Consider the following 26,542-nt stretch of genomic DNA (forward strand, 5'->3'; position numbering starts at 1 on the left):
TAAAATGATAGAAGGAGAAGGAAATGAAAAGAATTGACTCAGTGGAATTTCGTTTATTTCTATTGAGTGACAACATTGTTTGACGGGTTTAATGTATCTTAAATTCTGTACTTTAAATGAATGGGAGGGGAGGTAGGGAGGATGGGATGGGAAGAGGGAGGGGGGGAGAAAATGACACTGTATATATTTGAAAAGAAAAATGTATGTATCTTGATCAATGTGGTTTATAGTGTGAAAAATAAAAAATTTTTAAAAAAGCCTTCATTACATTAAGATCCGTTGAAGTCTTCATAACTGGTGGTGCATTTTACAGCGCCACCGCTACATCAATCGGTGGACATCTCTTTAAAGTCGGGTCTTCAGCTGGCGGCGTCCCAGCTGTTCCAACTGTCAAAGATTCAGTTACAGCGCTCATAGCGGGCGTTGATTGAAATACACGCGCCCGGCTAGCCCTTTGATCCAAAGGCTGCCGGGCGCCATCTTTAAAGAGCCCTACTGGTAATCCTGCACTTCTCCTCTTGAATCCATTCCATGCCGAGTCCTGGCTTCTTGTAAACAGGTTGGCTCAGATAACTTTGGGAAATGTAATTTCTTAGCAATCTGTTGTCGTTTTCTTTTACTTTTTTTTTTGCATTTGTACCATTAGAAGCTAGTTCAGCACGTCTAACTATTTATAAACTTTTTAGATAGTTTCAACGGGCACTTATAGACAAAGCAATAACAAAGAGTCAGGAGAGGACTGGAAGGCACGTCTATTCCTTACGCCATCTTGCCACGCCCCCCAGATGATCCCCTTCCAAGTGGAGACAGATGCCTCAGATGTAGTGCTAGCGGCCACACTGAATCAGGAGGGGCGACCATGGACACTGCAGTGGTCAGAGGTGAGACATTCGGCAGTGGAGAAGGAGGCACATGCAAGTCGTAGAAGCGGTGAGGCATTGGAGACACTACTTGGCTTGTAAGTGCTTAACTTGGGTCACGGACCAACGATGCATGGCATTCAAGCTCGACAACCAGAAGGGGTGGAAAATAAAAAAAAAACTTCTGTGCTGGAGGATAGAACTGTCCATGTAAAATTACGACATTCTATACTGGCCCAGGAAAGCTCAACGATGTGCCGTCCAGGGGCATCTGCACGGCCCTCAACCACACGGCCCAGCTGCTTGATGAGCTGGGCCACCCGGGGAGGGGTCGCTAGGTTGTTCCATTTCATGAGGACCCAGAGTCTCCCATTCTCGGTGGAGGAGGTAAGGATGGTGACTGAGTAACATCTGCCCGGAAGGCAAACCGCAGTTCCACCAGCCAGACAGGGCTACACTGATAAAAGTCACCAGACCCTTTGAATGCCTCAGCCTCGACTTTAAAGGCCCGCTCCCCTCCTATGACAGTAATGTCAGCTTCCTTAACACCATAGAGGAATACTCCTGCTTCCCTTTCGCAATCCTGTGCCCCGACATATCAGCAGCCACGGAAATAAAGTGCCTACAATCTATTTTCAGCATGTGCGGGTACCCCAGCTGTATACACACAGACTGGGGTGCTGCATTCATGACAAAGGTATTGCCACAAGCTGCAACCCCAGGGGTAATGGGCAAGTGGGAAGGGAAAATGCCACTATCTGGAAAACAGTTCTGTTGACCTTAAAGGCAAAAGACATGCCCGTGGCAAGATGGCAGGACATGATACCAGAGGCTTTACATTCGATACGCTCGCTGTTGTGTACCACCACTAACACGACTCCACGTGACCACTTGTTTTCATCTTCAAGGAATGCCGTGACGGGCACGGTGCTGCCGAGATGACACTGGGACCTCCAGAAGCACTGCAGGCCCCACAGAATGGACACGCTGGTGGGAGCCAGTCGAGCTGAGGCACACGAACCTCCCCCCACCACTACACGGCAGTCGCGTTCGGGGAAGGGTGGGACGACACGGTGGCTGCCAGGGACCCCGTGCCAGCTGATATCGTGGGCAGTGAGGAAGGATTGCAGATCCCCCTATGGACCCTGATAGTCCAGCAAGATGTACAGCAGGGCACCAGGACAATGACCATCATATCAACCCCAAAATGAACCGCTGACCGATACACCTCCAACAGCCTGAACCTGTCCTGAAAGTCCTACAACCCTCCCTGCAGCCTGTGCTCTCAACCACTCAATTAGGAGCACCCTGCCCCTAATAACCCCCACCTCCCCTGCCAAGTACCCCGAAGATCCAAGAGACTAAGGAAAGCTCGACAGATCCTGGACTTATAAACTTTGGGGGGTTGGGGTTGTGGCCAAATTCCTTTAATGGGGGGGGGGGGTGTAATGAATGTGGCCACCACCTGATGACCCTGTATATAAAGCCGATCAGAGCTCATGCTCCTCCATCGGACCTAGCTGTATAAATCACTAGCTGTATATATCACTCTATTAAAGGTCCAACAGGTTCGGGACTTTATCCCTTGAAGATTTATTGGGACGTTGCCCGGACGTCAGGGACTGAGTTACAGGGAAAGGGTTAACAGGTTTGGGACTTTATATCCTGAATATTTACTGGGATGTTGCCTGGATGTCAGGGACTGAGTTACAGGGAAAGGTTCGACAGGTTCGGGACTTTATCCCCTGAAGATTTACTTGGAGGGAGAAAGGGGGAGAGAGAGATGGTGGAGACAGAGGGATGGAGAGAGGGGGAGGGAGACAGAGAGGTGGAGAGAGGGGAAGAGTCAGTGGTAGAGTGTGGGGGAGAGAGATGAGGTGAGAGAGAGGGGATGAGAGACTGGGGGAGAGAAGAGAAAATGGAGAAAGATTGGATGAGAGAGCAGGGGTGAGAGGGAGAGAGGAGGAGAATGGGAGGGTGAGAGAGGGGTAGAGTCAGTGGGAGAAGGTGGGGGAGAGAGAGGGGTGAGCAAGGGAGGGAGTGTGGGGGAGAGAGAGAGGGTGAGCGAGGGAGGGAGAGTGTGGGGGAGAGAGATCGGGTGGAGGGGATGAGAGAAGGGAGAGGGGGAGATAGGTGAAATGAGGGGGCAGTGAGAGTGGAGAGAGGCATTGAGAAAGGGTGAGAGAGGTGGTAGAAAGGGGTGAGAGGGGGAGCGAGGAGGAGAGGGGGCTGAGAGAGGGTGAGAAAGGGAGAGGGAGAGAGGCTGAGGGGAAGAGAGGTGAAGATAGAGGGCGTAGAGAGATGGGAGAGGGAGAGAGTTGGTGGGAAAGGAGGGGAGAGGGGGGCGTAAAAGGGGGAGATCGGAGGAGTGAGGGCAGAGAGAGAGGGGGAGATAGAGGGTGAAGAGAGGTGGGAGAGCGGAAGAGTCAGTGGGAGAGCATGAGGAGGGAGGAAGGGAGAGCATGAGGAGAGATGGGTGGAAAGGGGGGAGATGGAGAGGGGAGAGAGGGGTGAGTGAGGAGAGAGGAGGAGAGAGGAGGATAGATAGAATGAGAGAGGAGGAATGAGGGTAGAGAGAGGAGGAGTGTGGGAGTGTGAGTGGCAGGCAGAGTGAGGGGAGAGGTGGAGAGAGGGTGGGGAGAGAGAGGGTAAGTAAGATTGGGAGAGTTTGGGGGAGAGAGTGGAGTGAATGGGGAGAGAACAGGTGAGAGGGGGTTGGGAGAAAGGGTGAGTAGGAGCAGGAGAGGGGAGAGAAGGGGTGAGAGAGGAGGAGAGGAGTGAGGGCAGAGAGGAGGAGAATGAGAGGGCGAGGGATGGGAGAGGGGAAGTGAGGGAGGGAGAGAGAGTGGGAGAAGGTGGGGGAGAGAGGGAGGGTAGGGAAGAGAGGAGGAGTGAGGTCAGAGAGAGGAGAGTGGGAGGGTGAGGGGCAGGAGGGAGAGCGGGAGACTCAGTGGGAGAAGGTGGGGTGAGAGGGAGGGAGGGGAGAGAGGGAGAGTGGGGAGGGGGAGTGGAGAGGTGGAGAGAGGGTGAGGGGGTAAAAAGGGGTGAGAGAGAGGGGGAGTGAGGAGGAGACAGGGGCTGAGAGAGGGTGAGAGTGGAGAGGGAATCGAGGGTGTAGAAAGGTGGAGAGTCGTGAGGAGAGGGTGGAAGAGGGGAAAAAAGGGGGGAGATATGGGGGGAGGAGTGGGGGAGAGACAGAGAGATAGGGGAAAGAGGGGGGAGTGAGAGTGTGAGAGAGAAAGGGGAGGGGGAGGGAGTGAGATGAGACCGAGAGAGGGGGAGAGATTGGTGGAGAGTGGGTGTGAGTGAAGGGGAGAGAGTGGGGGTGAGGGGGAGAGAGGTGGAAAGAGTGGGGCTGAGAGAGAAGGAGAGAGAGAGAGAGAGAGAGAGAGAGGGCCTGAATTATTGGTGGTTATTTTTACCCTTCCTTTCATAAACAACATAGTTTGACCAGCTGTTTCCTCACCCTTTTGACCTTTTCCTTCAACTGCCATGCCTACGGATTGTCGGTTTCATTCCCTTGATTCAACCCACCCTCTTTCCCTCTGACCCCCTCGATCTTGTCTCCCCCTTTCTTCTGCCCTGCAAAGGGGGTGTCCCAGTGCAAAAGCCTTTTCGGCAATGCACCTGGACGCTTCTTGGAGTCCAACTGATTTGCATCCCCCAATGCCCACAGGGTACCGACATGGTTCTTTATCATGCATCCTTGCAGATGAGCTGTGCATCGAGGGGAGTATGGGCACTTGGCATGCACTGTTTCCTGCAAGCGTATGGCCATGACTTGGAAACCAGGAATGGGATTGTGTCACCGCCTTGCACCTGACAGAGAATTTAGCGGCATGATTTATGCATTCAGGAATCAATTTCCCTTTGAACATGTGGAGCCCATGTTTGCAAATTGGAAGGATTCACGATCTCATTGGTGATTGTTGTTTTCATTGAGAATCTTCTATCTCTTCCTGTGAGAGAGTATAGATATGTTTTTGGGAGATAAATTGGGGGAAGGGTTTGTTAGTGTAGGTCACATACAAACACTTTAAACCAGGTCTTATTTAAAATACTGGAGCTCTTCCCCATGCTCGACATGTCGGGGCCAGCAGTCTTTGAAAGAGCTTTGGAGAGTGCCCAAGAGACTTCACTAATGGATTGTTGTTTACAAAAAAGGCAATAGATGAAAGAGCTTGTCGGAGCATAAGGCTGTCTGGAGGGGAACCTGCTGTTCTTGGAGGGTCATGTTTTGCAAGCTGAGAGGGTCAAACAGGTTTTTCTCCCAGAGAGAGAGAGGGAGAGAGAGAGAGATCAGTTCTACAGTGTTACAGCCAGTGACAGCATCTGGGACTGGAACAGGACAAGCCGGCAAGCTTGTGGAAACCCCATTTGGAAGAGGGGTTGTGAGTGCTGGCCAAAACCCTTCATGCAAGAGGAGAGGACTGGCTGTCTAATGTTTAACTTGGAATAAGAGAAACAAGAAGGAACTCTCTGGTGACCTGAAAGAAAGAGGTTATCTTCTGGAGAATCCTGAGGGGGGAAAGTTTTGTCAGCAAGACACTGAAGAGACAAGGAACAACAAATCTCTCTCTGAAAACCAACAAGAACCTTCCTGTAATCTGTACAGAACCTAACAGTCCCATCTGGTTTCGGTACCAGAAGTGAGTTTGAAGGTCTAATAATGTCATTCCTCAACATTTATTCCACTTCCTAATCCATGATTGTACTTTTTAGCACATCAGGAAACAAATCTGGGTATTTTGAAAATGAGTTCTTTCACCTATTGCCTTTTTGTAAACAACAATCCATTAGTGAAGTCTCTCGGGCACTCTTCGAAGCTTTTGCCAACATGCCTAGCATTAGCAGAATTCCAGTATTTTAAATAAGATCGGTTTAAAAGTGTTTGTATGTGACCTACACTGGCAAACCTGCCCCAGTTTATCTCCCACAAACATATCTATCTTCTGTCACAGTGTTGAAATGAAATCATGTATCACTAGAAAAGACAAGGTATCATTTGCGGGATAAATATGTTTCTCGGTATGGGTCTCTGAGTTAAAAACTCTTGGCATTTACAATTTGATCTCCCAATCTGTTCCGGTGGAGGGAGGGTGTTAGTGGGGTGGTCGGGGGAGGCTGGAGGGGAGGGTCTCCTTTAGTTATATAATGTTTGGATTGATATATTATAACTAAAAATCGATTCACCCTGAGAGATTTATACGGACAAATCTTTCTCCCTCTTTATTATATGTGGCAGTGTAGCACCTGCTACACAGATTGAAACTCACCACGACCACTTTGGAGGTTTCAAATGAACTGTTTATTCAAACTTCACGTGTGGCATGAGCTCTGCCCCCATGTCGGTGGTGATGTCACCATGCTCGCCCGAGGTGCGTGCCTTGGCTTAACCCATGCAGCAGCAAGGTCACCCGATGGTGCCATCTTCTTGCGGCTGCCTCGCCAGTGCAGCGGTACAAGCGGGGCTGTTTCGCCATGAGTATTTGCGCCACCACACAACCCTCCCAGAACCAGCTTACACATCTTGTTGCCTGGGTGGCTGTCCTTGTGGTTGCTACTGGTTGGCTAAGGTCCAGGTGTGCCTCCTTGAGTCGGTCGACTGTGAATACCCCCCCCCACCCCCTTGCCCTCGATGTCCAAGGTGAATGTCTTGCCTGAGTGCTGCAGGACTTTGTAGGGGCCTTCATTGGGGCACTGCAGGGGTGCAGTGTGTGGGTCTCGCTGGACAAAAATGAAATCAGCCATGGCCAGCTCCTTGGGGACACAGGATGAGTGCTGCCATGGTGGGATGTTGGTGGGAGCGCCAGTGAGGCGAGCTTACCCCGCATGTCAGGGTCTGACTCTCGGTCGTGGAGCCGCTGCTCAGGCAGAAGAATTCCCCGGGTAGTGACAGTGGTGCACCATAGACCAACTCCGTGGATGGTACCTATAGGTCTTCTTTCAGTGCCATTCTGATGCTGAGCAGGACCCAGAGCAACTCATCCGTCCAGTTGGGGCTGGTAAACTGAGCCATGAGGGCCGACTTTAGGTGCCAGTGGAAACGCTCCACTAGGCCGTTGGCTTGGTGATGGTATGCGGTGGTGTGGTGGAGCTTGATCCCAAAGGTTTGCCAGCTGTGACCAGAGGGCAGATATGAACTGGGCACCCCGTCGCTCGTCAGGTGCACCGGGACCCCAGACCTGGTTATCCAGTGGGTGAGTAGGTTCCTGGCACAGGTCTCGGCGGATGTATCTCTCAGCGAGATGGCTTCCAGCCACCTTGTCGGGCGGTCGACCACTGTCAACAAATAGCGGGCATCCCTGGACACCGGCAGGAGGCCCATGATGTCGATGTGTATATGCTTGAACCTCTTGGCCATGGAGTCAAACTGTTATTAACATGGCGCTGGACCTTGGAGGTCTGACACTGCATGTAGTTTCTCGCCATCTGGGCTACCTGTTTCTTGAGGCCATGCCACACAAACCATTCCACCACCACACAAACCGTTCCGCCGCCACACGAACCGTTCTGCTACCATGTGAACCATTCTGCTGCCACACGATCCATTCTGCCACTATGCTAACCAAGGTCTTGATTGAGGGGTGGGCCAAATCGTGGACCACGCTGAAGGCCTGTGGCCTCCACTGTAGTGGAACTACTGGGTGCGGCGAGCTGGTGGTGATGTCGCAGAGCAGCATGTCGGGGCTGTCCGGCAGTTTAAGGTCCTGGAGCCGGAGACCCGTGATGGTGGTATGGAAAGCTTGTGTGTCTGCATCCTCCTTCTGCGCCTGTGCTAGCTGGGCATAGTCCAGGCCAGGGGTGAGGCTGTGGATGGTGGGCCTTAAGAGCATATCTGCCACAACATTGTCCTTACCCGCTCAGTGTCGGACGTCGGTGGTGAACTTCGATACATAAGACAGATGCCGCTGCTGGCGTGGCGATCAGGGGGGGTCATTTGGCATTGCAAGGGACTGAGTGAGTGGTTTGTGGTTGGTGAACACGGTGAATGGCCTGCCCTCCAGGAGGTACCAGAAGTGCCTGATGGGTGGGTACAGGACCAGGAGTTCCAGGCACCGTATTTTAGTTCCGGAGGGCGGAGGTGCTTGCTGAAGAAGTCAAGCGGGCGCCACTGGCCATTGACTGATTGCTCCATGATGCCCCCAATGGCCGTGGCTGACGCATCCACTGAGAGTGTGGTATGGGCGTCGGGCTGTGGGTAGGCCAGTAGGGTGGCGCTCGTCATGGCGTCCTTCGTCACAGTGAAAGTGTTCTTGGCCTCTTCTGTCCATTCCAGAGTTTTGTTCTTGGTGGTGATCAGTGCGAACAATGGCCCTATGATGTGAGCTGCCCTCGGGATGAACCGGTGGTAAAAGTTGACCATGCCGACAAATTCCTGTAGACCTTTGAGGGTGTTGAGCCTTGGGAACTGGTGTATGGCTGTGAACTTCTCGGTGCTGGGGTGGCTCCATCCGATGAGGTGGTATGGCCCAGAAACTGCAGGGACTGCATCCCACATTGACCATGAGGCCAAATTCTGCCAGGCGGATGAACAGTGCATGGAGGTGGACCCTGTGTTCATCATAGTCCCGAATGGCAATGAGGATGTCGTCGATATAGATAAACACGAAGTCTAAGTCTCTGCCCACCGCATCTACCAGCCGTTGAAATGTCTGGGCCACATTTTTAAGGCCAAAGAGCATCCACAGGAACTTGAATAGGCCGAATGGGGTGATGATCACGGTCTTGCCGATGTCATCGGGGTGGACCTGGATTTGATGGTAACACCATACCAGGTTTTCGAGAAAACCTGGGTGGCATGTAAGTTGGCCGTAAATTCCTGTATATGCTGGATGGGGTATCAGTCTGACGTGGTCGCATCGCTGATGCGATTGTACTCCCTGTATGGGCTCCAACTCCTGGAAACCTTTCGGACCATGTGAAGAGGGAAGGCCCAAGGGCTATCCAATCTGCAGACGATTCCCAGCTCCTGCAGTCGGGAGAACTCATCCTTTTCCAGTTGCAGCTTCTTGGTGGGGGGGGGAGGGTCAACTGCCTGGCTTTGGCATGTAGAGGGGGGGGGGGTCCTGGGTCAAGATGTGGTGGCAGACTCAATGTTGGGGCATGGCAGAAGTAAACTGCAGCTGCAGGATGGAGCGGAATTTGCCGAGCTTGCGAGAATACTCATCCTTGGGGGCACTGATGGAAGCTATTCCTGGGCCGCTTGCGTCTGTGGCGTCGAGGCAGACAGATTGGAAGGTGCGGGCATTTACCAACCACTTGCCTTTGATGTCCACCAACAGGCTGTGCTCCCGGAGGAAATCGGTCCCCAACAGAGGTCAATATCAACTTCCAGCGGAACTTGTCCTTGCCAATCTGGATCTGTGCACTGTGTGTGCCAAAGTTCTTAATTTTTAAATTTTTTAAAATTTTTCACACTATAAACCATATTGACCAAGATACATACAGACAATTTTTCTCTTGAATATATGCAGTGTCATTTTCTCCCCTTTTTCCTCCCTCCCTCACCCCCTTCCCATTTATTTGAAGTTCAATCTATAAGATACATTAAACCCGTTAAACAATGTTGTCACTTAATAAAAATAAACAAGAAATTTTACTGAGTCAGTTCTTTTCATTGTCTTCTCCTTCTGTCATTTTAGGTGGTGGAAGTCCATGGTAGGATTTCTCTATTGTATTTCATGTATGGCTCCCATATTTGTTCGAATATTGTGATGTTATTTCTTAAATTATATGTTATTTTTTCTAATGGAATACATTTATTCATTTCTATGTACCATTGTTGTATTCTCAAGTTGTCTTCTAATTTCCAGGTTGACGTAATACTTTTTTTGCTACAGCTAAGGCTATCATAACAAATCTTTTTTGTGCTCCATCCAAATCGAGTCCAAATTCTTTATTTCTTATATTACTTAGGAGGAAGATCTCTGGATTTTTTGGTATATTACTTTTTGTGATTTTATTTAATATCTGGTTTAGATCTTCCCAAAATTTTTTCACTTTCTCACATGTCCAAATTGCATGAATTGTTCCTATTTCCTTTTTACAGCAAAAACATCTGTCTGACACTGATGGGTCCCATTTATTTAACTTTTGAGGTGTGATGTATAGCCTGTGTATCCAGTTATATTGTATCATGCGTAACCTCGTGTTTATTGTATTTCTCATAGCTCCGGAGCACAGCTTTTCCCATGTTTCATTCTTTATCTTTATGTTTAGATCTTGTTCCCATTTTTGTTTAGGTTTACCATTTGTTTCCTCGTTCTCCTTTTCTTGCAGTTTGATGTACATGTTTGTTGTAAATTTTTAAATTATCATTGTGTCTGTAATCACATATTCAAAATTGCTTCCTTCTGGTAACCTCAGACTGTTTCCCAATTTGTCCTTCAAATAGGTTTTCAGTTGGTGGTATGCAAACATTGTATCGTGAGTTATATTATATTTATCCTTCATTTGTTCAAAGGATAGTAATTTATTTCCCGAAAAATGACTTTCTATTCTTTTGATCCCTTTTCTCTCCCATTCTCTGAAGGAAAGGTTATCTATTGTGAAAGGGATTAGTTGATTTTGCGTCAATATTAGTTTTGGTAGTTGGTAATTTGTTTTATTCCTTTCTATGTGAATCTTCTTCCAAATGTTGAGCAGATGATGCAATACCGGTGAATTCCTACTTTGCACCAATTTTTCAACCCATTTATATAGTATATGTTCAGGTATCTTCTCCCCTATTTTATCTAGTTCTAATCTGGTCCAATCTGGTTTTTCCCTTGTTTGATAAAAATCTGATAGGTATCTTAATAGTGCAGCTCTATAATAATTCTTAAAGTTTGGTAGTTGTAAGCCTCCTTGTTCGTACCATTCTGTTAATTTATCTAGTGCTATCCTCGGTTTCCCCCCTTTCCATAAGAATTTCCTTATTATTTTCTTTAACTCCTTGAAGAATTTCTCCGTCAAGTGTATTGGCAATGCCTGAAATAGGTATTGTATCCTTGGGAAAATGTTCATTTTAATACAGTTTATCCTTCCTATTAGTGTTAGTGGTAAGTCTTTCCAATGCTCTAAGTCGTCCTGTAATTTTTTCATTAGTGAATAATAATTGAGTTTATATAGATGGCCGAGGTTTTTATTTAGTTGTATACCTAGGTATCGTATTGCTTGCATTTGCCATCTGAATGGTGATTCTTTCTTAAATTTTGAGAAATCCGCATTATTCATTGGCATTGCTTCACTTTTATTTGCTTTAATCTTGTATCCCGGCACTTCTCCATATTCCTTCAATTTCTTATGTAATTCTTTTATTGATATTTCTGGTTCTGTTAAGTATATTATAACGTCATCTGCAAATAGACTGATTTTATATTCCTTCTCTTTTATTTTTATCCCTCTTATTTTATTTTCTGTTCTTATCAGTTCTGCTAGTGGTTCTATAGCTAATGCGAACAGTGAGGGAGATAGTGGACATCCCTGCCTTGTTGATCTGCTTAAGTTAAATTGATTTGAAATATATCCATTTACTGTCACTTTCGCCAATGGCCCCTTATATAATGCTTTAATCCAATTAATATATTACTCTGGTAGGCTGAATTTTTGTAGTACTTTGAATAAATAATTCCATTCTACATCTGTCAAAGGCCTTCTCTGCGTCTAAAGCAACCGCTACTGTTGGAGTTTTATTTCCTTCTACTGCATGAATTAAGTTAATAAATTTACAAATATTGTCTGATGTTTGTCTTTTTTTAATAAATCTAGTTTGGTCTAGATTTACTATTTTTGGTACATAGTCGGCCAATCTGTTTGCTAATAGTTTAGCTATTATCTTATAGTCAGTGTTAAGTAGAGCCTATATGATGCTGGTGCTAGTGGATCTTTCCCTGTCTTTGGTATTACTGTAATTATTGCTGTTTTGCATGAATCTGGTATGTTTTGTGTTTTATCAATCTGGTTGATTACTTCCAGAAGGGGAGGAATTAATAAGTCCTCTGTTTTTAATTTTGGTAGTTCAATTTTAGTTAGAAATTCATCTATTTTGTCTTCTTTCCCTTCATTTTCAGTTTGATATAGTTGTTTGTAGAATTCCCTGTAGTTTTCATTGATCTCCGTTGGATTTTATGTAATTTGTTTGTCCTTTTTCCTTAATACCAATACCATTCTTGTAGGTTGTTCTGTCTTAAGCTGCCATGCTAGAATTTTTTCACCTAGCTCATATTTCTGTTTTGTCTTCATTATGTTCTTCTCCACCTTATATGTTTGTATTGTTTCATATTTTATTTTTTTGTCTGCCAATTCTTTTCTTTTAGTTGTATCTTCTTTTATTGCTAATTCTTTTTCTGTATTTGTTATTTCCCTTTCCAACTGTTCTGTTTCCAGATTGTAGTCCTTCTTCATCTTAGTTACATAACTTATTATTTGCCCTCTGATGAATGCTTTCATTGCGTCCCATAGTAGAAACTTATTTTTCACTGATTCTGTATTTATTTCAAAGTACATTTTAATTTGTCGTTCAATGAATTCTCTAAAATCCTGTCTTTTAAGTAGCATGGAGTTTAATCTCCATCTTTACATTCTTGGTGGGATGTCCTCTAGCTCTATTGTCAATAACAGGGGTGAGTGATCCAATAATAGTCTAGCTTTATATTCTGTTTTCCTAACTCTCCCTTGAATGTGGGCTGATAATAGGAATAGGTCTATCCTTGAGTATGTTTTGTGTCTACCCGAATAATATGAATATTCCTTTTCCGTTGGGTGTTGTTTCCTCCATATATCCAAAAGTTGCATTTCTTGCATCGATTTAATTATAAATTTGGTTACTTTGTTCTTTCTGTTAGTTTTTTTTCCAGTTTTATCCATGTTTGAGTCCAAATTAAGGTTAAAATCCCCTCCTATTAGTATGTTCCCTTGCGTATCTGCTATCTTCAAAAAGATATCTTGCATAAATTTTTGATCTTCTTCATTAGGTGAGTAAACATTGAGTAAATTCCAAAATTCTGAATATATCTGACATTTTATCATTACATATCTCCCTGCTGGATCTATTATTTCCTCTTCTATTTTGATTGGTACATTTTTATTGATTAATATAGCTACTCCTCTGGCTTTTGAATAATATGATGCTGCTGTTACATGTCCTATCCAATCTCTCTTTAATTTCTTGCATTGCACTTCAGTTAGATGTGTTTCTTGTACGAATGATATAATAGTTTTTCTTTTTTCAGTAAATTTAACAGTATCTTCCTTTTGATTTGGTTATGTATTCCATTAATATTTAAAGTCATATAGTTGAACATAGTCATTTCATACTTTGTTTATCTTTCCTTTCCATTTCTTCATCACCACCTTCCTTTCTTATCCATTTCTGCTTTCTTTTTTTGAACACATTATAAGACAACATTTCTAAAACATAAAATATTTCCACTATTCTCATATCTAAAATTCCTTTAACCCAAATAGTCGCTCCCCTTTCTGAGTTGCCCTTTGTCCCTTGTCGGGCAACCACATCTCCCCTCTCCATTTGGATTTGCGAATCCGCTCGCAAGCGTCAACTGATTTCGCAGTGACTGTTATTCTTCTCCACCCAGCCCCCCCAGAAAAGATTTTAATCTTCATATTTAACAAAGGTCACTCTCTTAATTTCCTCCTTACTTCCTTTCTTCCCTTTCTTTCCCTTCCTAGTTCTTACTTATACTCTATTTATATATATATAGTTTGTTGTCGTCATTTTTGTTCTTGTTACACCTCTTCATCTCTCTGTCTGTTTTCTGCAAATTTTCGTGCTTTTTCCGGATCTGAGAATAGTTTGCTTTGCTGCCCCGGGATAACTATTTTAAGTACCACTGGGTATTTTAACATAAATTTATAACCTTATTTCCATAGGGTCATTTTTGCTGCATTAAATTCCTTCCTCTCCTTCAGGAGTTCAAAACTTATATCTGGATAGAAAAAAAATTTTTGACCCTTGTATTCCAGTGGTTTTTTGTCTTCTCTTATTTTCTTCATTGCCTTCTCCAATATATTTTCTCTCGTTGTATATCTTAGGAATTTTACTAGAATGGATCTTGGTTTTTGTTGTGGCTGTGGTTTAGGGGCTAATGTTCTGGGTGCCCTTTCTATTTCCATTTCTTCCTGTAATTCTGGTCTTCCTTGGACCCTGGGGATCCATTCTTTTATAAATTCTCTCATATTTTTGCCTTCTTCATCTTCCTTAAGGCCCACTATCTTTATATTGTTTCTTCTATTATAATTTTCCATTATATCTATCTTCTGAGCTAACAGCTCCTGTGTTTCTTTAACTTTTTTTTATCAGATTCTTCTAATTTCTTTTTTAAGTCATCTACCTCCATTTCTATGGTTGTTTCTCGTTCTTCCACCTTGCCGACTCTTTTTCCTATTTCTGTCATGATCATCTCTAATCTATTCACTTTTTCTTCTGTACTCTTTATTCTTCTTTTTATTTCACTGAATTCTTGTGACTGCCATTCTTTTACTGTTTCCATGTATTATTTAAAAAAATATATATCTCCATGTACTTGCCCTTCCCTTCATCTTCCATTTCTCTGTGTTCTCCCTCCTCTTCTGAGTCCACTCCAGGATCTGAGTCTTTTATCTCTGTCTCTTCTGGTTTTGTTGTTGGGTTGTTTATTTTATTTTGTTGGGTATTTTTGTTCTTCTTATTTTTATTAAAAGTGTCTTGATGTTGTTCTTCTTCCTCTGAGTTGGTCATCTGTTGTTTCTTTGATTTCCTATTTTTATTCTCTTCCTTATTGTTCCCGTTATTTTCTATGTTTTCCTGTTGAAAGTCTTGCTGTTGTGTTATACTTGTCTGTTTCGGCTGTGGAGATTTATTCCTCAGCTGGTCTCCCCTCCCGTCAGTGTTGTTTTTGTCTTGTGCATCGCACATGCGCGAAGATTCGCGCATGCGGAGTTGCGCACTTTTGTTTGGCTCTGTGAGCCATCTTTGTAGTCCTGAGTTCGGGGTTTCCACTGACCTCAGGGAGCAGGCTTCTCTCTCCACGGCGGGCTTCCTCGTACCGGTAAGGCCTTCACCTTCCTCTTCCGACATCCTTCCTTCTTTTCTTCCTGTTGTTTTTGGTTTTTCTTTCTTTGCTGCCATTTTCTCCACACTTTCACTTTCAATTTGTTATGGTTTCTGTATTAGTGACTTTGTTTTTTCTCTACCTTTTTTTACTTTTCTGGAGAGGGCTGGAATTCCCCGACCGGCCACTACTTCATCACGTGACTCCTCCCTGTGCCAAAGTTATTGATGGATCCATTGGCCGCCCATAGGGTTGGGACCCGTGCGCAGGTGCGGGTCTCGAGGGCGGTTGGGGGGAGCACGGTCAGTTCAGCTCTGGTGTCTACTAGGAAACGTCGGCCACTGGACTTGTCAGTTACATGCAGGAGGCTGTTTGCGCGGCCAGCCGTCACAGCCATTAATGGTGGCTGGCTGGGTTGTTTCCCTGGAATGTACAAGGCTGCCTACATTTGTGGGCTTGAGCCCCCCAGCATTGATGGTGGAAACACCAGGTGGGGAGGTGTTCTTACGGTTTGTGCTCGGTGGGTGCCTGTAGCTGATTGGGCCTTGGGTGGGCTACCTGGCTGAGGGCGGCCTCATTTTCTCACTTGGTCCACCAGAGGATGTCTGCGCGGTCCACGACTCATCGTGGATTGGAGAAATCCTCAACTGCCAGCAGGAGTTGGATGTCCTCAGGCATTTGTTCGAGGAAAGTTTCTTGGAAAAGAAAGCATTTCGTCCATGAAGGCAGAAGGGGTCTGTCTCCCAGCCCATCCAGGTTTAGGGGCCTGGAGGCGTGATGCCGCCGGGAGAGGCTGAAGGTGCCGAGGAGGAGGTTCTTGAGGGCGAGGTATTTACCTTCCTCTGGTGGGTTGTGGATGAGGTCATCCCACCCTGGCTGCGGTTTCTTCATCGAGCGTGTTCACAATGTTCTAGAACATCGTGGCGTCTGATGAGATGTGTTGGAGGCGAAACTGCGCTTCCGCCTGCCCAAACCAAGTGCGTGGTCGATGCTTCCAGAAGGAGGGGTGGGGGGGTGAGTTTCACCACGACCATGTTGGCGTTTTCAAATGAACTGTTTATTCAAACTTTGCACCCGTCCCTTTAAGGGGGGTGTGAGCTCCGTCCCTGCATCGGCGGTGATGTCACCATGCTCGCCCAAGGCACGCGCCTTGGCCTAACCATGAGGCACGGAGGTCCCCCGATGGTGCCATCTTCTCGTGGCTGCCCCAATGGCGCAGCAGTACAAACAGGGGCCGGTTCACCACGAGGATGTGCGGTGCCACAGCAGAGCATTTAGAGGTGGTTTGGGAGGAATTGTTAGAGCAGGTTGCACACACACATTTTAAAACAGAATATTTGTTGGACTTTTGCAGAATGCTCTTTGCAGGAGGCAACAAAGTATTGACAACCTTGCCTGGGAGAGCACGGGATTTATGCAGGGAGGGACACAAGATCATTGCTCTCAGAGAGGGAGGGAATGAGAGAGTGTCACAGAAATCAGTTCCGGAGGGACAAGCTGGCAAACTTTGAAAGGCTGCCTGGTCAAAGGAGAAGGCTGACAGTGTGAAAGGTGACCAGAAAGAAAGAGGATCATCTGGAGACCCTGAAGGGGGCAAGTTCATCAGCAAGACTGCGGATGTCCTGGAAAAGGAATCTCTCTCTGAAACCCAGCAAGAACCCTCCTAAGTGGTAACTATTTGCCTGTTAAGCACCAAAACCTGGTGAACTTTGTTAATGCTGATTTCTGTGCACAGAAGAATTGCCTGCAACCAATAAGATTGGACTGTGATCCAAAGAACTTTTCTAATCTTAAATATACATTACACACACCCACGCTTAGTATTAGAGGGGGGATTAAGTGGGTTAGGTAGGTTAAGTAAGTAGGTTAAGTAATAAGTTAAAGTTTAATTCTGTTTTCTTGTTCAAATATAATTAAAAACTACTTTTGTTTAAGTAACCCAATGTTGGCGGTGCATATCTATTACTGCTGGTATTTGGATTCCTCTGGACTCCGTAACATATAATTTTCCCAAATTATAGTGAACCATTTGGTCCTTTACATTTACAACTTACGTCCGTACTGTCCCGATATCGAGTCATCCTAAGGGATCGATATGGACAAATCTTTCTCCCGTTTTAGTCTAGTTTTATAAACATCCAATTTGAGTATTTAATTTGGCAATAAGTCGCAAAACACCGATATGAACCCTTTCTTGGTGCCATCAGTCAGTAAAATCTCCAATTTAGACTGTGACGTGCACCTCAAATCATCCATCGACACTGCTTTAATCAGCAATTACTTGGAAGAAGGGGACGGATTTGAGTCTTCAGCGATGCCAATTTGGATACGAGATCTTGCCTTCCATTGATGTATAAATTTATGTGATAATTATTCCCTGGTTTTCATTCAAACTTGTCACGCATTTTTGGGCCCAATCGTTAATTTCCTCCCCACACATAGAGAGTTTCATGTAATAAGATCTACACTTTGCAAGTAGTTGGGGAGGGGGCAGGGAGGGGATGAGTGGGCTAGGGTAGGGAGAGTGGGCTGGGGGGGTTACGACCACCTCCCAAGTGACCTCTTCTCCCCGCCTTTTAGGGCCACTGCTTCAGCCAGCTTGGAAGGGCCAACTCTCATGAGCCGTCTCCAACACTCTCTCTCTCTCTCCCTCTCTCTCTCCCCCTCTCTCTCCCTCCTCTCCCCACTTTCTCCCTCCCTCCCTCTCTGCCTCTCTCTCTCCCTCCCTCCCTCTCTCTCTCTCTCCCTCCCTCTCTCTCTCTCTCTCGCCCCCCCTCTCTCTCTCTCCCTCCCTCCCTCTCTCTCTTTTTCTCTCTCCCTGTGGTGATACACCACTAGCCGACTGCAGGGGGGCGATCTTTGTACCTGCAGGAATATCACCGGCGGAATGACCACACCCAGCCAGCTGTCAATCAACCGCCGGGGATATAGTCCTGAGCCAGCCCCTCCCGAGCCAGTTACTCCGGAGTTACCAGTGCAGCTACCATGTAGCAGAGACTTTGAACTGAATAAAGCCTGTTGTCGGGTCTTTTCTCAAGTTTTGTGCCTGTTTACTGTTGCAGCCGTGCATCACAATTTATTCAGTTAAAATTGAGACCTGCGATGGAAAAACTTCTAACTGCCGGGAGCCCAGAGATCGACCCTTGCCACCCGGAAATCCAAGCATGCTTTGAAATCTGGAGGCATGCGGTCCAGGCAGTCATCCAGCCCCACTCCGACATGGTGAATTTGGATCAGACAAAGCTGGGTCTCCGGGCCTTCCATGCCCTCAAAGGCTGTGCAGAGTACCTGGAAGCGATGGCTACCCTGGAGGCCGTGTACAAGCCCCCAACGGACGGGGTCAACGCCAGATATCTCCTGAGTATTTGAGCCTAGCAGCCAGGTGAGACAGCCGAAGCCTACCTGGGAACCCTGCATGAGCGAGCTCATCTGTGTCTGGCAAAGCCCGGGGTGAACAAAGGGGGTTGAGAGATTGTTAAGGGAAGCCTGCGTTCAAGGTCTGCGAGGGCCGGGTGCCGCCATTATTCATGCAACGACTTCCATCCTCCTCGCCAGCCCGACTTCCTGCCCCAACGGGTCTACCGCCACATGCTCACCATGAGCACTGCCTGTCCCAAAGCCTTGCCAGCCAAGGACAGCGAAGAAGTCACTTCTGCAGCCGCTGATGATGTCACATTCATATCCCCCGAGCACAGCCAATGGGTAAAGCCAGCCATGCTGCCCCCACATGCGCCCTCAGGGTGCCACCATCTTGCATCGGCTGAGCCCTGCCGCCATCTTGGGGATATTGTGCTGACTCAGCGCACAACCCTACCTCCCACCAGAACAGGGCAACAACGGCAATGACGTGGTCAACATGGGCGCTAACCAGGCTGTCCTTCCGACTCACCCTGTGAGAAACAGAAGTACCTTCACAGAAATTGCTCGAGACAAAAATTGAGAACAAAGAACATTTATTATACAACAATGCAAAACTGGGTGCTTCCCCTTACCCTGGGAATACACACATACACTGGGGCTCACCCAACTTTTATACAGTTGATTTCAGTATAGAAGTACCCTCCCCCTTACATTCTTCTGCCTCTTGGATGAGTTTGGCATTAGGCAATCCTGTCTGCCTACGTGCTGTTTCTGTGAACTTGGAGGACCAGAGGGTATCATGTCATTGTCCTTACTGTCCTTATTCACAAACCTGCCTTTGTTCTTATTCACACCTTCCCGACTCTCAGGGCTACTAACTTCTTATATGCAGGCTAGAAGACCCTTATCTTATTCAGACTAACTTTACCTTCCTACATTCTATTATCTATCCTTATCCTATTCATACTGGCTTTATTCATTACACATATATCCATACTAGTTTTCATCTTTCATATTTTCATATTAGTTTTACTCATCTCTCACAATCCTCACTTTTCTTTTAGCTATGCTTTGTGACTTCTCAACTGGAATGTATTACTTGTAAACTTGGTCTTTTTCCCAGCTCGTCAGACAGAATTATGGAAACAATCATCCTTTGGGTTATAGTGTTCTGACGAGGGGTCTGTTGAATTAAATACTGCACACAAGTCTTTAGGCAGGGGAGCACCATAATAGCCAGAATAGCGAGTCCAGCTGCTATAAGGGCTGTGAGTATCAGACTCCAGTTACCAATAAAAAGTCTAGTCCATCCCACACCGGACTAAGTTTGCCAAGTCTGAACCTGGGCATGGGAAGATTTTCGAACTCCTGAAGAAGTGTCTTTAACCGCCTGACCGTTGTGAGCATTGTCATTAATCAGACTTTCACAAACGCTGCCTTCAGCAGCCAATGAGTAATCGAGAGCCAGGCGGTTTTGTTGAACTGTGGCTCGTATCTGTCGTCTTTCTTCAGCCCATAAATTCAGGGCAATCGCTGTCTGTTTGGTGATGATCTCCAAGGCTGCCTGGAGTCTGATTAAACAATTTAAATGCCAAGCAGCTGTGGTGTTCTGGAGCAGCTTACGTCGTTTACAACTGGAACTCCCCTTACCGTGGTGGTGCTAAACATTCCGAATGTCTGTGTGACCCAAAGGATGATTTACAGGAGACCAAGTTGGGGAGGGGTGTTTCTTGTCAGTGGAGTTGCAGCTTGTCTGTGAACATTAGCATATGTATTCACTCTATGCATTTTACCCCCTCCATAAATCTTCGTCCGCGAAGCCAAGCCAAAGAAAGAAGATCTCTGCTACATGTACAATCCTGACTAACATTCTGTCTGTCATTGTCCCACCATCTTCTTTGTGCTATCTCTTTAAAACTCCTCTTTTTAATATCTGTAGAGGCCGGAATACAAACCAAGTCTACTGCCCTAGGACCATTCTGTTCCTCTGGTCCATGTTGGGATCCTATATTAACCCATACCCCACTATGACTATACTCTATACCTGTGCCCTATCTGCATTCTAAAGGTAAATAATTGTCACCTCTGCTGCCCCTATTCCAGGAGGACTTAATACATTGTGAGCAATTTGGTGATTTCCCAAAAATTGGGAACCAACAGGTAAACAAAACAACAAATGGTAAAAACAACATTACAGCACTTTTTCCCGGCATAGTGTAACTTTCAGATCAGAAGGATGAAGGACTGCACGCCAGGTGGAGGGTAGATTATCAATGTCGTTATTCTGCGGTTCAGCAACTCGTTTAATTCATTGAATGTGGCTCCATCCCTTTTCTTTCATTCGTACGGCAGTGTCTGTAATCAAAAGTACACAATAGGGGCCATCCCAGACAAGTTTTAGTTGGTGATCTTGCCACGCTTTTACATATACCTAATCACCAGGTTTTATAGAATGAATAGGATTCTCCAGGGGTGGGGTTTGAGCTAATAAGCCCTTCTGTCGTAAATCATACAGAGAAGTAGAAAGTCCCTGTAAATATTTAGATATGTACTGGTCATTAGCCTCAGGGATAGAGGTATGTATGGAATCCCATGTAAGGAAGACCAAACATCATTTCATATGGTGAGACAGCAAGGTCCTTACAAGGAGCTGTGCGAGTCCTAATAAAAGCTAAGGGTAAGCATTTAATCCAGGAGAGGCCAGTTTCCTCATGAAGTCGAGTGAGCTTATTTTTCAAGGTCTGATTCATTCGTTCAACACGGCCTGAGCTCTGGGGGTTCCATGGGGTATGTAGCTGCCAATCTATTCCCAGTACTTTACACACACCCTGGAGTACCTGAGAGGTAAAATGTGTACCTCGATCTGAGTCAATGGTTTGAATCATATCATATCGTGGAATCACAGACTCCAGTAGTATCCTGATAGCGGTGCTGGCACAATCATTAGGGGTCGGGAAAGCCTCAACCCATCATGTGAAATGATCTACCATCACCAGGAGGTATTTGTAAACCCCTATCTTAGGTAATTCCGTAAAATCAATTTGTATCCGTTGAAACGGGCGTACAGCTATATTGCGACCGTCAGGCATTACCTGGCGCATAACTTTCTTATTTACTCTCTGACAGATTGGACAACTCCGAGTACTTTGCTTGGCTATAGTGTATATGCCCGAACAATGAAAAGACCGTACAAAAGTATCCACAAGTGCCTGTGTTCCCCAGTGTGTCTGCTGGTGGAAATGATCAATAATTTGCTGAGCCAAAGCTTTGTTCAGCACTTGGCATCCTTCTGCCGTCCACCACAACCCATCAACAGTTTGACGCATTCCCTGGTCTTTCATGTAAACCTCCTCTTCCCGTGAAAAGATGGGAGTCTTTTGAACCTCATATGGGGTGGGCAGTAACAGCTGCATGTCTATTTTCTCCGTGAGCACAGCCTGTTTGGCAGCTGCATCTGCCTGACTGTTCCCCTGTGCTTCAGGACTGCCACCACTTTGATGGCTCCGTACATGAACTACAGCTATTTTCCTCAGATAATGTAAGAGCATCTAGAGATTGGACAATTAAGTTTTCATGGATCAACTTTTGTCTTTTTCCAGTTATCATTCCCCGCTCTTTCCAGATCTTCCCAAAGGTGTGCACTACACCAAAAGCGTACTTTGAGTCTGTGTAGATCGTGCCCACCTTGTTCTCTAGACCCTGGAGAGCTCTACAGAGGGCATACAATTCACAAGATTGTGCTGACCAATGACCGGGAAGGCGACCGGCTTCAATCACTACTCCTTCCTTCCCATCCACTACACTATACCCACTATAGCGAGTGCCATCAATGCAACAGGAAGATCCATCAATAAACCACCTTTCACCCTCCTGTAAAGGCTCATCACTTAAATCCTCTCTAATTTTGGTCTGTAAATCTATTACCTCTAAACATACATGCTCTAAATCATTTATGGTATTGTCAGAATTTGGAGAAACCAAGAAAGCTGCTGGATTGTGTTCTTTATTCGTAATCAGGGTCAAATCATCCCTATCCATTAGGATCGCTTCATATTTTAAAATTCTAGAGTCTGTCAGCCACCTTCCAGCACGTTGTAAGAGAATATTGCGGACTGTGTGAGGGGTGTGAACTATCATCGGGGCACCAAACGTAATCTTTCGTCCTTCCTCAACTAAAATAGCAGTGGGAGGAGTCACGTGATGGAGTAGTGGCCAGTCGGGGAACTCCAGCCCTCTCCGGAAAAGTTTAAAAAAAACACAGAAAACACAAAGGCACAAACATAAAAATTAAAATAAAGTGAAAGTAAAGGTGGGAAGAAAATGGCAGCGAAGAAAGAAAAGTCGAAAGCAACGGGAAGAAGAGAAGAAGAAAGAACGTCGGAAGAAGAAGGTGAAGGCCTTACCTGTCCGAGGAGGCCCACCGCGGAGAGAGAAGCCCGCTCCCTAAGGTCAGTTGAAGTCCCGAGATCTGGACTACAAAAATGGCTCGCAGAGCCAAGTAAAAGTGTGCGACCGAGCATGCGCGACTCCTTGTGCATGACAAAAAAAACACTGATGGGAGGGGGGACCAGCTGAGGAGTCGATCTCCACAGCTGAGAATGACAGCTACAACACAACAACAGGAAGAGAACATAGAAAACAACGAGAACAAGAAAGAAGAGAGTAAAACGAAAACAAGGAAAAAACAGATGACCAACCCAGAGGAAGAAGAAGAAGAAGAACATAGAGAAATAGAAGAAGAAGGGAAAGGCAAGACAATGGATATATATTTTTTTAAAGAATATATGGAATCAGTAAAAGAATGGCAATCACAAGAATTTAGTGAAATAAAAAGAAGAATTAAAAGTACAGAAGAAAAAATGAATAGATTAGAGATGGTCATGTCAGATATAGGAAAAAGAGTGGACAAGGTGGAAGAACGAGAAACAGCCGTAGAAATGGAAGTAGAGGACTTAAAAAAGAAATTAGAAGAATCTAATAAAAAAGTTAAAGAGAAACAAGAGCTGTTAGCTCAGAAGATAGATATAATGGAAAATTATAATAGAAGAAATAATATAAAGATAGTGGCCCTTAAAGAAGATGAAGAAGGCAAGAATGTGAGAGAATTTATAAAAGATTGGATCCCCAGGGTCCTAGGAAGACCAGAATTACAGGAAGAAATGGAAATAGAAAGGGCACATAGAACATTAGCCCCGAAACCACAGCCACAACAAAAACCAAGATCCATTTTAGTAAAATTCCTAAGATATACAACAAGAGAAAATATATTGGAGAAAGCAATGAAGAAAATAAGAGAAGACAAAAAGCCACTGGAATACAAAGGTCAAAACATTTTTTTCTATCTAGACATAAGTTTTGAACTCCTGAAGAAGGGAAAGGAGTTTAATACAGCAAAAGCGATCCTATGGAAAAAAGGATATAAATTTATGCTAAAGTACCCAGCAGTACTTAAAATAATTATTCCACGGCAGCAAAACAGACTATTCTCGGATCCGGAGGAAGCACGAAAATTTGCAGAACAACTACAAAACAGACAGAGAGATGAAGACATGTAACGAGAGTAAAAATGACCACGAACTATATGTATGTGTGTATATGGGTATATATATATATATGTGTGTGTGTGTGTATGTATATATGTGTGTACATGAGTGTATCCATGTTTAAAGGAAAATATAGAGAGTACAGATAAGAATTAATAAGGGAAAGAAAGGGAAGAGAGGAAGTAAGGAGGGAATTAAGAGAGTGACCTTTGTTATATATGAAAATTGAAATCTTTTCTGGGGGGCTGGGTGAGGAGGAGTTACGGTCACTGCGAAATCACTTGACGCTTGCGAGTGAATTCGCAAATCCAAATGGAGAGGGGAGATGTGGTTGCCCGACAAGGGATAAAGGGCAACTCAGGAAGGGGAGAGGATAGTGGGGAACCTCACAAGATAAGCGTATACAGAGCCGTTGTCATACCCACACTCCTGTTCGGCTCCGAATCATGGGTCCTCTACCGGCATCACCTACGGCTCCGAGAATGCTTCCACCAGCGTTGTCTCCGCTCCATCCTCAACATTCATTGGAGCGCCTTCACCCCTAACATCGAAGTACTCGAGATGGCATAGGCCGGCAGCATCGAGTCCACGCTGCTGAAGATCCAGCTGCGCTGGGTGGGTCACGTCTCCAGAATGGAGGACCATCGCCTTCCCAAGATCGTGTTATATGGCGAGCTCTCCACTGGCCACCGTGACAGAGGTGCACCAAAGAAAAGGTACAAGGACTGCCTAAAGAAATCTTTTGGTGCCTGCCACATTGACCACCGCCAGTGGGCTGATATCGCCTCAAACCGTGCAACTTGGTGCCTCACAGTTCGGTGGGCAGCAACCTCCTTTGAAGAAGACCGCAGAGCCCACCTCACTGACAAAAGGCAAAGGAGGAAAAACCCAACACCCAACCCCAACCTACCAATTTTCCCCTGCAACCGCTGCAACCGTGTCTGCCTGTCCCGCATCGGACTTGTCAGCCACAAACGAGCCTGCAGCTGACGTGGACATTTACCCCCTCCATAAACCATAGTCCGCAAAGCCAAGCCAAAGAAGAAGTGATAGGAGAATAAGGGAAATGTTTGATGTTTTAGAAATGTTGTCTTATAAAGTGTTCAAAACAAGAAAGCAGAAATGGATAAGAATGAAAGGTGATGATGAGGAAACGGAAAGGAAAGATAAACAAAGTATGAAATGGCTACATTGAACTATATGACTTTAAATATTAACGGAATACATATCCAAATCAAAAGGAAGTAACTGTTAAATTTACTGAAAATAGAAAAAATTGATATAGCATTCGTGCAAGAAACACATTTAACTGAAATGGAGCACAAGAAATTAAAGAGAGATTGGGTAGGACATGTAACAGCAGCGTCATATAATTCAAAAGCTAGAGGAGTAGTATATTAATCAGTAAAAATGTACCAATTAAAATAGAAGAGGAAATAATAGATCCAGCAGGGAGATATGTAATGATAAAATGTCAGATATATTCGGAGTTTTGGAATTTACTCAATGTATATTCACCTAACGAAGAAGATCAAAAATTTATGCAAGATATTTTTTTGAAGATAGCAGACACGCAAGGGAACATACTAATAGGATGGGATTTCAACCTTAATTTGGATTCAAACATGGATAAAACTGGGAAAAAAATTAACAGAAAGAACAAAGTAACCAAATTTATAATTAAATCGATGCAAGAAATGCAACTTTTGGATATATGGAGGAAACAACACCCAAAGGAAAAGGAATATTCATATTATTCGGGTAGACATAAAACATACTCAAGAATAGACCTATTCCTTTATCAGCTCGCCTGCAAGACAGAGTAAGAAAAACAGAATATAAAGCTAGAATATTATCGGACCACTCACCCCTGATATTGACAATAGAGTTAGAGGATATCCCTCCAAGAATATATAGATGGAGATTAAACTCCATGCTACTTTAAAGGCAGGATTTTAGAGAATTAATTGAAAGACAAATTAAAATGTACTTTGAAATAAATACGGAATCAGTGAAAGATAAGTTTATACTATAGGATGCAATGAAAGCGTTCATCAGAGGGCAAATAATAAGTTATGTAACCAAGATGAAGAAGTACTACAATCAGTAAACAGAGCAGTTGGAAAGGGAAATAGCAAATATAGAAAAAGAATTAGCAATGAAGGAAGACACAACTAAAAGAAGAGAATTGGCAGATAAAAAATTAAAATATGAAACACTACAAACATATAAGGTGGAGAAGATAATAATGAAGACAAAACAGAAATATTATGAAATAGGAGAAAAAACACACAAAATTCTAGCATGGCAGCTTAAAACAGAACAAGCTAAGAGAATGATATTGGCATCAAAGAAAAAAGACAAACAAATCACATGTAATCCAACGGAGATTATTGAAAACTTCAGAGAATTCTACAAACAATTATACCAAACTGAAAATGAAGGGAAAGAAGACAAAATAGATGAATTTTTAACTAAAATTGAACTACCAAAATTACAAATAGAGGAACAAAATAAATTAACAGAACCATTTGAAATAGTAGAGATAATAAAAAAAACTACCAAATAATAAAACACCAGGAGAGGATGGATTCCCAATAGAATTCTATAAAACATTTAAAGATTTATTAATTCCTCCCCTCCTGGAAGTAATCAACCAGATTGATAAAACACAAAGCTTACCAGATTCATGCAAAACAGCAATAATTACAGTAATACCAAAGACAGGGAAAGATCCACTTGCACC

At 44.8% G+C, this 26,542-nt stretch overlaps 1 long non-coding RNA gene across 1 annotated transcript; it reads left to right on the plus strand.

The window, feature by feature from the left end:
- The first annotated feature begins 477 nt into the window (after positions 1–477).
- LOC138754250 (uncharacterized) lies at positions 478–2,393 on the plus strand. Its single transcript, XR_011351615.1, has 3 exons — positions 478–559; positions 687–881; positions 1,769–2,393. It is a non-coding gene; the product is annotated as an uncharacterized lncRNA (long non-coding RNA).
- The last annotated feature ends 24,149 nt before the right edge of the window (positions 2,394–26,542 follow it).

This window comes from Narcine bancroftii, chromosome 2, assembly GCF_036971445.1.
Source record: "Narcine bancroftii isolate sNarBan1 chromosome 2, sNarBan1.hap1, whole genome shotgun sequence".
Classification (NCBI taxonomy): Eukaryota; Metazoa; Chordata; class Chondrichthyes; order Torpediniformes; family Narcinidae; genus Narcine; species Narcine bancroftii.